Here is a 12,463-nt window from a genome sequence, read left to right on the forward strand (position 1 = left end):
TAATGGTGTATTATAAGTGAAAATAATTGTTGGACAAGAAATGTGTGGAGTGGTTGAAAAATGAGTTTTAATGACTCCAACCTAAGCGTATGTAAACTTCTGACTTCAACTGTGTTGAAGCAATAAATAAATAAAGAGCAATAAATAAATGTAATTATTAATCTGAGCAAACCAGAAACATGTCAGTATATATATTCAAACAATACTTTAGAACCATTTAAATATAATAAATTGGAAGGTTGTGCAGGACTTTGGTAGATGAATGAATCAATCTATCCTTTCAGACTGTTAAGAGTATTTATCTGGTCAATATGGCAGTGTATTATGTCTGTTTGTAACAGTGTGTTATAGCTGAAAATGTGATTGGATTATAAATTGTATTTGAATATTTAAGGTCTTTTGGGAGATTAGTCCAAATAAGAACTAAAATAGATCCTAGTAAAATTAAATTACTCTCATTTCTGTCTCGCTCATTCCTCTCTCTCTTTCATTCCTCTCTCTCTGTCGGTCTCTCTCTCTCTCATTCCTCTCTCTCTTTCATTCCTCTCTCTCTGTCGGTCTCTCTCTCTCTCATTCCTCTCTCTCTGTCGGTCTCTCTCTCTCCATGTGGCCAATCTCCCTGTTTTGCTGTCTGTTCAGGCTTCTGAGGGATCAGTGTTCTGAGTCAGACTCCCTAGTGATCTGAGTGTCGTTCTGTCTGTATGCCAGTCATTCTCTGGGGCAGACAGACAGATGGCCTGACGTCTGGGCTGAGACACAGGGGCTTAGCTGTAGATGACTCACCAGTACAGCTAAACACTTCCTTGGAACTGTCTCTTCATTGACCAATAATTATACTGGTAATTTACCTGACCCCCCCTCCCACGCACTCTCTCTGTCTCTTGACCCTCCCTCTCTCCTCTCTCGCGCTCTCCCTATCTCCCTCGCTCTCTCTCTCGCCTTTCTTTCCTACCTGTCTCCACAGAACTAAAGATATGTGTCCATAGCAACAGACATTATTTAGCCTTGACAGATGTATTGTGTCAACCAGGATGGTTGCATTTATTACATTTCACACCCCTGTTTCACTCGCACATACACACACACACACACACAGTGGGGCAAAAAAGTATTTAGTCAGCCACCAATTGTGCATGTTCTCCCACTTAAAAAGATGAGGCCTGTAATTTTAATCATAGGTACACTTCAACTATAACAGACAAATTGAGAGAAAAGAAATCCAGAAAATCACATTGTAGGATTTTACATTTATTTATTTGCAAATTTTGGTAGAAAATAAGTATTTGGTCACCAAGCAAGATTTCTGGCTCTCACAGACCTGTAACTTCTTCTTTAAGAGGCTCCTCTGTCCTCCACTCGTTACCTGTATTAATGGCACCTGTTTGAACTTGTTATCAGTATAAAAGACACCTGTCCATAACCTCAAACAGTCACACTCCAAACTCCACTATGGCCAAGACCAAAGAGCTGTCAAAGGACACCAGAAACCAACTGTGGGAGCAATTATTAGGAAATGGAAGACATACAAGACCACTGATAATCTCCCTCGATCTAGGGCTCCATGCAAGATCTCACCCCGTGGGGTCAAAATGATCACAAGAACGGTGAGCAAAAATACCAGAACCACGCGGGGGACCTAGTGAATGACCTGCAGAGAGCTGGGAACAAAGTAACAAAGCCTACCATCAGTAACACACTACGCCGCCAGGGACTCAAATCCTGCAGTGCCAGATGTGTCCCCCTGCTTAAGCCAGTACATGTCCAGGCCCATCTAAAGTTTGCTAGAGAGCATTTGGATGATCCAGAAAAAGATTTGGAGAATGTCATATCGTCAGATGAAAAATATAACTTTTTGGTAAAAATCTCAACTCGTCGTGTTTGGAGGACAAAGAATGCTGAGTTGCATCCAAAGAACACCATACCTACTGTGAAGCATGGGGGTGGAAACATCATGCTTTGGGGCTGTTTTTCTGCAAATGGACCAGGACGACAGATCCGTGTAAAGGAAAGAATGAATGGGGCCACGTATCGTGAGATTTTGAGTGAAAACCTCCTTCCATCAGCAAGGGCATTGAAGATGAAACGTGGTTGGGTCTTTCAGCATGACAATGATCCCAAACACACCGCCCGGGCAACGAAAAAGTGGCTTCGTAAGAAGCATTTCAAGGTCCTGGAGTGGCCTAGCCAATCTCCAGATTTCAACCCCATAGAAAATCTTTGGAGGGAGTTGAAAGTCCGTGTTGCCCAGAAACAGCCCCAAAACATCACTGCTATAGAGGAGATCTGCATGGAGGAGTGGGCCAAAATACCAGCAACAGTGTGTGAAAACCTTGTGAAGACTTACAGAAAACGTTTGACCTCTGTCATTGCCAACAAAGGGTATATAACAAAGTATTGAGAAACTTTTGTTATTGACCAAATACTTATTTTCCACCATAATTTGCAAATAAATTCATAAAAAATCTGCTACTGTCACCTCCCTAGCCCTCAAATGTGATTTTCTGGAGAAAACAATTATAATTTTGTCTGTCATAGTTGAAGTGTACCTCTGATGGAAATTACAGGCCTCTCTCATATTTTTAAGTTGGAGAACTTGCACAATTGGTGGCTGACTAAATACTTTTTTGCCCCACTACACACACACACACACACACACACACACACACACACACACACACACACACACACACACACACACACACACACAGGAACACAGACACACACAGGAACACAGACACACACACGCAGGAATATTTGAATTTTCCTGGTCGAGTTTCAGGTCCCTGGGCATGATACCTTATCTGTGGCTTTATCTCAGTACATGGAGGGACAATGATTGCAGTATAGCTCCGCACGCACGCGTCAGTGATAAGGAGGAGGTGACGTCATGGCTCCCATGATGAGGAGGAGGTGACGTCATGGCTCCCATGATGAGGAGGAGGTGACGTCATGGCTCCCATGATGAGGAGGAGGTGACGTCATGGCTCCCATGATGAGGAGGAGGTGACGTCATGGCTCCCATGATGAGGAGGAGGTGACGTCATGGCTCCCATGATGAGGAGGAGGTGACGTCATGGCTCCCATGATGAGGAGGAGGTGACGTCATGGCTCCCATGATGAGGAGGAGGTGACGTCATGGCTCCCATGATGAGGAGGAGGTGACGTCATGGCTCCCATGATGAGGAGGTGACGTCATGGCTCCCATGATGAGGAGGAGGTGACGTCATGGCTCCCATGATGAGGAGGAGGTGACGTCATGGCTCCCATGATGAGGAGGAGGTGACGTCATGGCTCCCATGATGAGGAGGAGGTGACGTCATGGCTCCCATGATGAGGAGGAGGTGACTGTTATGGCTCCCATGATGAGGAAGAGGTGACTGTTATGGGAAAGGCCAGCGTTGTCACAGGTGACCCAAACAATGGTGTGTCTCTTTTCTTGTAGGAAGTCTAGGAGGTGGGGTCTGGGAAATTAGGAAATTGTGAAGCAAATTGCAAAATGCCCTCTTTTTTTGAGTGAGAGATCCTGTATGCATGTCGCTGTGTTACTGTCCTCGTGTGTGACTGAGTGTGCTCTTATGTGCATACACTTGCCTTGTCTGATAGTGCACAAGTTTTGACCAGAATGACACCTTCGTCCAGTGGTTCTTAACCTGGGTTCGATCGAACCCCAGGGGTTCGGTGAGTCGGTCTCAGGGGTTCGGCGGAGGTCAAGACAAACATCCGATTCATATGATTCGTGATGACACGCTTCGCTTGGCCATCATTGGCTGCAGGTGATCACGCTACATCGCTTGGCCTATCTGTGCTGCAGGGAATTTGGTGCGCTCAGTTTGTGACTGTGGTGATGGTACGTCTTGTGATTTCTTTCTTAATATTTTAATCCCTTCATACTTACTATGTCGAGCAAAAAAAGAAAGTGGTTGGACGAATATGTACAATATGGATTTACATGTATAACCGAACGTGATGGGAGTCAGTGTCCTAACTGCATGATTTGCAATGCCAAGTTGAGCAATTCTAGTCTAGCACCTTCAAAACTAAGAGAACACTTCCTTAAGCTGTATGGAGATGGAAAATACAAGAACACAACGCTCGCTGAATTCAAGGTGAAGAGAGCCAGATTCGATGAAAAGGCTACTCTGCCTATTCTCGGCTTTGTACCCATCAACAAACCGATCCTCACAGCATCGTACCAAGTTGCTTACCTGATCGCAAAGCAGGGCAAACCACACACCATTGGTGAAACACTCATAAAACCAGCTGTGTTGAAGATGGCGAATATCATGCTGGGAAAAGAGGCCGAAGTTAAGTTATCCCAAATTCCTCTTTCAAATGACACCATCAGCGACAGAATAGAGGACATGAGCAAAGACATCTTGGCTCATGTAGTTGCAGATCTGATTTCAAGCTCGGCAAAATTCAGCCTTCAACTCGACGAGACCACAGACGTTTCCAATCTAAGCCAGCTTGCTGTATTCGTGCGCTATGTGAAAGACGACGTGATAAAGGAAGAATTTTTATTTTGTAAGCCTCTTACAACAACAACCAAGGCAGCCAATGTGAAGAAACTTGTGGATGACTTCTTCAAAGACAACAATCTTTCGTGGGATATGGTTTCTGCAGTTTGTTCGGACGGAGCTCCAGTCATGCTGGGAAGAAAGTCTGGTTTTGGTGCGCTAGTGAAAGCCGATGCACCACACATCATTGTTACGCATTGTATTCTGCAAAGGCATGCGTTGGCAACAAAAACCTTGCCTCCAAAACTGGCAGAAGTATTAAAAATTGTAGTTGAATGCGTGAACTATGTGCGAACTAGTGCTCTGCGGCATCGCATCTTCCGTGAGCTGTGTAAAGAAATGGGCTCTGAATTTGAGGTACTTCTGTACCATTCTAACGTTAGGTGGTTATCCCGGGTACAGGTGCTGAATCGTGTTTTTGCCGTGCGTGTGGAATTAGCCCTGTTTTTGCAAGAGCACCAACATTGTCATGCAGATTGCTTCAAAAATTCTGAGTTCATTCTCATTTTAGCGTACATGGCCGATATCTTCGCAGCTCTCAATCATCTCAATCAAAAGATGCAGGGCGGTGGAGTCAACATCATCGAAGCTGAGGAAAACCTGAAGGCTTTTCAAAAAAACCTACTGTTATGGAAACGACGAACAGAGAACAATAACTTCGCAAACTTTCCCCTGCTGGACGACTGTGTAAGTAAGATCGAAGATGTATCTGGAATCGGAGACATTTCTGTACCCGCTGAACTGAAGCAAGCAATTGCCATGCACTTAGATGAGCTTGCAAAGTCTCTCGACGGATACTTCCCTACAAGAGAGTCATATCCAGCATGGGTGAGACAGCCGTTCACGTTTAGTGTTGAGACAACAGATGTCAATGATGAATACCTCGATGAAATCATTGAAATTCAGCAGAGCCAGGTTTAACAGCAACTTTTCAGAACAACAACGCTTTCAACGTTTTGGTGTCAACAAATGGTAACGTACCCTGTTATTGCTAAGAAAGCTCTGGAGATTTTCATACCGTTTGTTACAACATATCTTTGCGAGCAATCCTTTTCGAGGATGCTGGACATAAAAACGAAGAAAAGGAACAGACTTTGTTGCGAAAATGACATGAGTGGCTCTTGCCAAGGTGAAGCCGCGCATTTCTGAACTGGTCTCTGAAAGGCAACAGCAGAAGTCACACTGATTTGCAGTAAATATTCATTATTATGTTTTTGTTTTTGTGTGAAAATGATAATCTGTGTGAAAATGTTTTGATGATTTTGTTCTTTGAACACAGTGATGTTGATGCACGGTTCATTTTGTGCACCTGTCAAATATATACCTATGTTTTGAATTTGATTTTTTTTTTCAATTAAGAAGGGTTCGGTGAATGCGCATATGAAACTGTTGGGGTTCAGTACCTCCAACAAGGTTAAGAACCACTGCCTTAGTCCCTAAATAGTGCACTACTTTAACCAAATAAAATTGTATTAGTCGCATACACATATTTTGCAGATGTGATCGCAGGTGCAGCAAAATGCTTATATTTCTAGCTCCAACAGTGCAGTAATCCCTAACGATACACAATAATACACACCAATCCAACAGTACAGTAATACCTAACAATACACAATAATACACACCAATCCAACAGTGCAGTAATACCTAACAATACACAATAATACACACCAATCCAACAGTGCAGTAATACCTAACAATACACAATAATACACACCAATCCAACAGTACAGTAATACCTAATAATACACAATAATACACACCAATCCAACAGTGCAGTAATACCTAATAATACACACCAATCCAACAGTGCAGTAATACCTAACAATACACAATAATACACACCAATCCAACAGTACAGTAATACCTAATAATACACAATAATACACACCAATCCAACAGTGCAGTAATACCTAATAATACACACCAATCCAACAGTGCAGTAATACCTAATAATACACAATAATACACACTGATCCAACAGTGCAGTAATACCTAATAATACACAATAATACACACCGATCCAACAGTGCAGTAATACCTAATAATACACAATAATACACACCAATCCAACAGTGCAGTAATACCTAATAATACACAATAATACACACCAATCCAACAGTGCAGTAATACCTAATAATACACACCAATCCAGAATGACCCCCTATTCCAGTTATAATAAACTACTTTTGACCTGAACGAAACCCTGAATTCATTATACAGACCTGTAATTGGATGGAGACCACAACAAATTACCATAGGAAGCCTTTTCCCATTTCCTCTGACTCAAGATCTCCAATAGGGACAGGAAGCTGGTGAAAGTGTGTGGAGGGTAGATTACATTGAATCGTGTGTTGTCACATGGTGTTGTTACAGGTAACATACTGTGCTGTACAGCTGCAAGGTGATTTTCCAGTGTTGTGATGACGAGATGGGGATCTCACTTGTGCAGCCCTAGTCTGTCCTCCACCTTTAACTGTGTGTGTGTTAGGTCAGTAGGTAAACAGCATATTGAAACGGATTGACTTTACACTGGGTTGGCTCTAGGATACTCGTACCCGCAACCCTTCGGTTGCCAGCTCCCTCCCCACCAGATTCTCCTTCAAATTCAGGATTTTCACCGACGACCCTCTGGCTCCTAGCCCGCTGCTCTAACCTCTCTGCCGCTAGGGCTAAACCCAGTGAAACGCGACCCACCAACATGACTACTTTCACTGGCCGCTCTCACTCTTGTTTACCATGACCACTGTGGGAGGGTGGGGGGTGTCCAGGGTGTGTGTGTGTGAGAGTATATCTCTAGCCACCTGTCATTTGCGCAAGTCTGTTGTTATGCCAGGTGTTTCTGGGTGAATGAGTTCCCAAGACCCATACTGCAAACTGGCTGCTATGTCACTGTTGTTATGCCAGGTGTTTCTGGGTGAATGACTTCCCAAGACCCATACTGCAAACTGGCTGCTATGTCACTGTTGTTATGCCAGGTGTTTCTGGGTGAATGAGTTCCCAAGACTCATACTGCAAACTGGCTGCTATGTCACATGCAAGCAACTGAGTCAAGCTTTCTTTGATTGAAATCTTCAATGAAGATTTCCTCTGTATCTACAACAATGTCATATGTTTCAGTGCACACACTTTAAAGACCGCTGTTATACTTCAGTCTGCAGTAGATAAACTACTTTGGTAATTCAACACATAGTGGCATCCATTTTACACGTCTGTTGACTAGTCTTTGTTTTTGTCATTGTTGTACAAGTATTTACAGGTTAGTGCTATCCGGGATCATTGGGACATCCCGACCCTAAACCGTAACCTTAACCCTTACCATTTTACATGTCAACTTCAATGGGGTAGGGACGTACCAACGATCCCAGATAGCAAGGATCAATATTTACATCGCAACTCACTCTGCTGTATGCTCATTGGTCTCCCATTCAGTTCCATTTCCAATCAAATCAATAGAACTGTATTGATTGTAAATATTGACAGTTGCCAGCCACAGAAACACAGTGAAAAGGAGTAGAGATATCATAAACTTAGCCATAATGACAAAGTTATCAGAGCCATTCACACCCACATAGATCAGAGACTCTGATCCCTGACCTCTGAGTGGCCCATGTCTGTGATGGAAGATAAGACACACAAGAAGGTTGTCATTGTCTACACGCTCTTTGTTCACTCCCACTAAACATTTTTAATTCAACGTACAAACTAAATGTTTCGACTGACCTTGTTCAGATCCTGTGCCAAGTTTTTAAATGTGCCTTCAGATAAGACTCCTAGGCTGCGTGTACACAGGCAGCCCAATTCTGATCTTTTTGACCAATCACATCAGATCATTACACATCAGATCTTTTTCAGAGCTGATCCGATTGGTCAAAAGACCAGTTAGTGCCAAAAAGGATCCCTATGTAAATGCAGCAAAAGACACACAAAACAAACTCATACAAACTCAGTGTTTCGACTGACCTTGTCCAGCTCACGTTCCTAGTTTGAATGTACTTTCAGACTCCGAGACACACAGTATAACTTGCTACTGCTAGTCTATTCTTCTCTGTCAGCATGTCTGCTACTGTCACCTCTCTAGCCCTCATCTATTCTTCTCTGTCAGCATGTCTGCTACTGTCACCTCTCTAGCCCTCATCTATTCTTCTCTGTTAGCATGTCTGCTACTGTCACCTCCCTAGCCCTCATCTATTCTTCTCTGTCAGCATGTCTGCTACTGTCACCTCCCTAGCCCTCATCTATTCTTCTCTGTCTGCATGTCTGCTACTGTCACCTCCCTAGCCCTCATCTATTCTTCTCTGTCAGCATGTCTGCTACTGTCACCTCCCTAGCCCTCATCTATTCTTCTCTGTCAGCATGTCTGCTACTGTCACCTCTCTAGCCCTAATCTATTCTTCTCTGTCATCATGTCTGCTACTGTCACCTCCCTAGCCCTCATCTATTCTTCTCTGTTAGCATGTCTGCTACTGTCACCTCCCTAGCCCTCATCTATTCTTCTCTGTCATCATGTCTGCTACTGTCACCTCCCTAGCCCTCATCTATTCTTCTCTGTTAGCATGTCTGCTACTGTCACCTCCCTAGCCCTCATCTATTCCTCTCTGTCTGCATGTCTGCTACTGTCATCTCTCTAGCCCTCATCTATTCTTCTCTGTCTGCATGTCTGCTACTGTCACCTCCCTAGCCCTCATCTATTCTTCTCTGTCAGCATGTCTGCTACTGTCACCTCTCTAGCCCTCATCTATTCTTCTCTGTCAGCATGTCTGCTACTGTCACCTCTCTAGCCCTCATCTATTCTTCTCTGTCAGCATGTCTGCTACTGTCACCTCCCTAGCCCTCATCTATTCTTCTCTGTCAGCATGTCTGCTACTGTCACCTCCCTAGCCCTCATCTATTCTTCTCTGTCAGCATGTCTGCTACTGTCACCTCTCTAGCCCTCATCTATTCTTCTGTCAGCATGTCTGCTACTGTCACCTCCCTAGCCCTCATCTATTCTTCTCTGTCAGCATGTCTGCTACTGTCACCTCTCTAGCCCTCATCTATTCTTCTCTGTCAGCATGTCTGCTACTGTCACCTCCCTAGCCCTCATCTATTCTTCTGTCAGCATGTCTGCTACTGTCACCTCTCTAGCCCTCATCTATTCTTCTGTTAGCATGTCTGCTACTGTCACCTCCCTAGCCCTCATCTATTCTTCTGTCAGCATGTCTGCTACTGTCACCTCTCTAGCCCTCATCTATTCTTCTCTGTCAGCATGTCTGCTACTGTCACCTCCCTAGCCCTCATCTATTCTTCTGTCAGCATGTCTGCTACCCTCATCTATTCTTCTCTGTCACCTCTCTAGCCCTCATCTATTCTTCTCTGTCAGCATGTCTGCTACTGTCACCTCCCTAGCCCTCATCTATTCTTCTGTCAGCATGTCTGCTACTGTCACCTCTCTAGCCCTCATCTATTCTTCTCTGTCAGCATGTCTGCTACTGTCACCTCCCTAGCCCTCATCTATTCTTCTGTCAGCATGTCTGCTACTGTCACCTCTCTAGCCCTCATCTATTCTTCTCTGTCAGCATGTCTGCTACTGTCACCTCCCTAGCCCTCATCTATTCTTTTCTGTCAGCATGTCTGCTACTGTCACCTCTCTAGCCCTCATCTATTCTTCTCTGTCAGCATGTCTGCTACTGTCACCTCTCTAGCCCTCATCTATTCTTCTCTGTCATCATGTCTGCTACTGTCACCTCTCTAGCCCTCATCTATTCTTCTGTCAGCATGTCTGCTACTGTCACCTCTCTAGCCCTCATCTATTCTTCTGTTAGCATGTCTGCTACTGTCACCTCTCTAGCCCTCATCTATTCTTCTGTTAGCATGTCTGCTACTGTCACCTCCCTAGCCCTCATCTATTCTTCTCTGTCATCATGTCTGCTACTGTCACCTCCCTAGCCCTCATCTATTCTTCTCTGTCAGCATGTCTGCTACTGTCACCTCTCTAGCCCTCATCTATTCTTCTCTGTCAGCATGTCTGCTACTGTCACCTCTCTAGCCCTCATCTATTCTTCTCTGTCAGCATGTCTGCTACTGTCACCTCCCTAGCCCTCATCTATTCTTCTCTGTCAGCATGTCTGCTACTGTCACCTCTCTAGCCCTCATCTATTCTTCTCTGTCAGCATGTCTGCTACTGTCACCTCTCTAGCCCTCATCTATTCTTCTCTGTCATCATGTCTGCTACTGTCACCTCTCTAGCCCTCATCTATTCTTCTGTTAGCATGTCTGCTACTGTCACCTCTCTAGCCCTCATCTATTCTTCTGTTAGCATGTCTGCTACTGTCACCTCCCTAGCCCTCATCTATTCTTCTCTGTCATCATGTCTGCTACTGTCACCTCCCTAGCCCTCATCTATTCTTCTCTGTCAGCATGTCTGCTACTGTCACCTCCCTAGCCCTCATCTATTCTTCTCTGTCAGCATGTCTGCTACTGTCACCTCTCTAGCCCTCATCTATTCTTCTCTGTCTGCATGTCTGCTACTGTCACCTCCCTAGCCCTAATCTATTCTTCTCTGTCAGCATGTCTGCTACTGTCACCTCCCTAGCCCTCATCTATTCTTCTGTTAGCATGTCTGCTACTGTCACCTCTCTAGCCCTCATCTATTCTTCTCTGTCAGCATGTCTGCTACTGTCACCTCTCTAGCCCTCATCTATTCTTCTCTGTCAGCATGTCTGCTACTGTCACCTCCCTAGCCCTCATCTATTCTTCTCTGTCTGCATGTCTGCTACTGTCACCTCCCTAGCCCTCATCTATTCTTCTCTGTCAGCATGTCTGCTACTGTCACCTCCCTAGCCCTCATCTATTCTTCTCTGTCAGCATGTCTGCTACTGTCACCTCTCTAGCCCTAATCTATTCTTCTCTGTCATCATGTCTGCTACTGTCACCTCCCTAGCCCTCATCTATTCTTCTCTGTCAGCATGTCTGCTACTGTCACCTCCCTAGCCCTCATCTATTCTTCTCTGTCAGCATGTCTGCTACTGTCACCTCTCTAGCCCTCATCTATTCTTCTCTGTCTGCATGTCTGCTACTGTCACCTCCCTAGCCCTAATCTATTCTTCTCTGTCAGCATGTCTGCTACTGTCACCTCCCTAGCCCTCATCTATTCTTCTGTTAGCATGTCTGCTACTGTCACCTCTCTAGCCCTCATCTATTCTTCTCTGTCAGCATGTCTGCTACTGTCACCTCTCTAGCCCTCATCTATTCTTCTCTGTCAGCATGTCTGCTACTGTCACCTCCCTAGCCCTCATCTATTCTTCTCTGTCTGCATGTCTGCTACTGTCACCTCCCTAGCCCTCATCTATTCTTCTCTGTCAGCATGTCTGCTACTGTCACCTCCCTAGCCCTCATCTATTCTTCTCTGTCAGCATGTCTGCTACTGTCACCTCTCTAGCCCTAATCTATTCTTCTCTGTCATCATGTCTGCTACTGTCACCTCCCTAGCCCTCATCTATTCTTCTCTGTTAGCATGTCTGCTACTGTCACCTCCCTAGCCCTCATCTATTCTTCTCTGTCATCATGTCTGCTACTGTCACCTCCCTAGCCCTCATCTATTCTTCTCTGTTAGCATGTCTGCTACTGTCACCTCCCTAGCCCTCATCTATTCCTCTCTGTCTGCATGTCTGCTACTGTCATCTCTCTAGCCCTCATCTATTCTTCTCTGTCTGCATGTCTGCTACTGTCACCTCCCTAGCCCTCATCTATTCTTCTCTGTCAGCATGTCTGCTACTGTCACCTCTCTAGCCCTCATCTATTCTTCTCTGTCAGCATGTCTGCTACTGTCACCTCTCTAGCCCTCATCTATTCTTCTCTGTCAGCATGTCTGCTACTGTCACCTCCCTAGCCCTCATCTATTCTTCTCTGTCAGCATGTCTGCTACTGTCACCTCCTAGCCCTCATCTATTCTTCTCTGTCAGCAT

Source organism: Oncorhynchus gorbuscha, unplaced genomic scaffold (assembly GCF_021184085.1).
Source record: "Oncorhynchus gorbuscha isolate QuinsamMale2020 ecotype Even-year unplaced genomic scaffold, OgorEven_v1.0 Un_scaffold_3444, whole genome shotgun sequence".
NCBI classification, from domain to species: domain Eukaryota; kingdom Metazoa; phylum Chordata; class Actinopteri; order Salmoniformes; family Salmonidae; genus Oncorhynchus; species Oncorhynchus gorbuscha.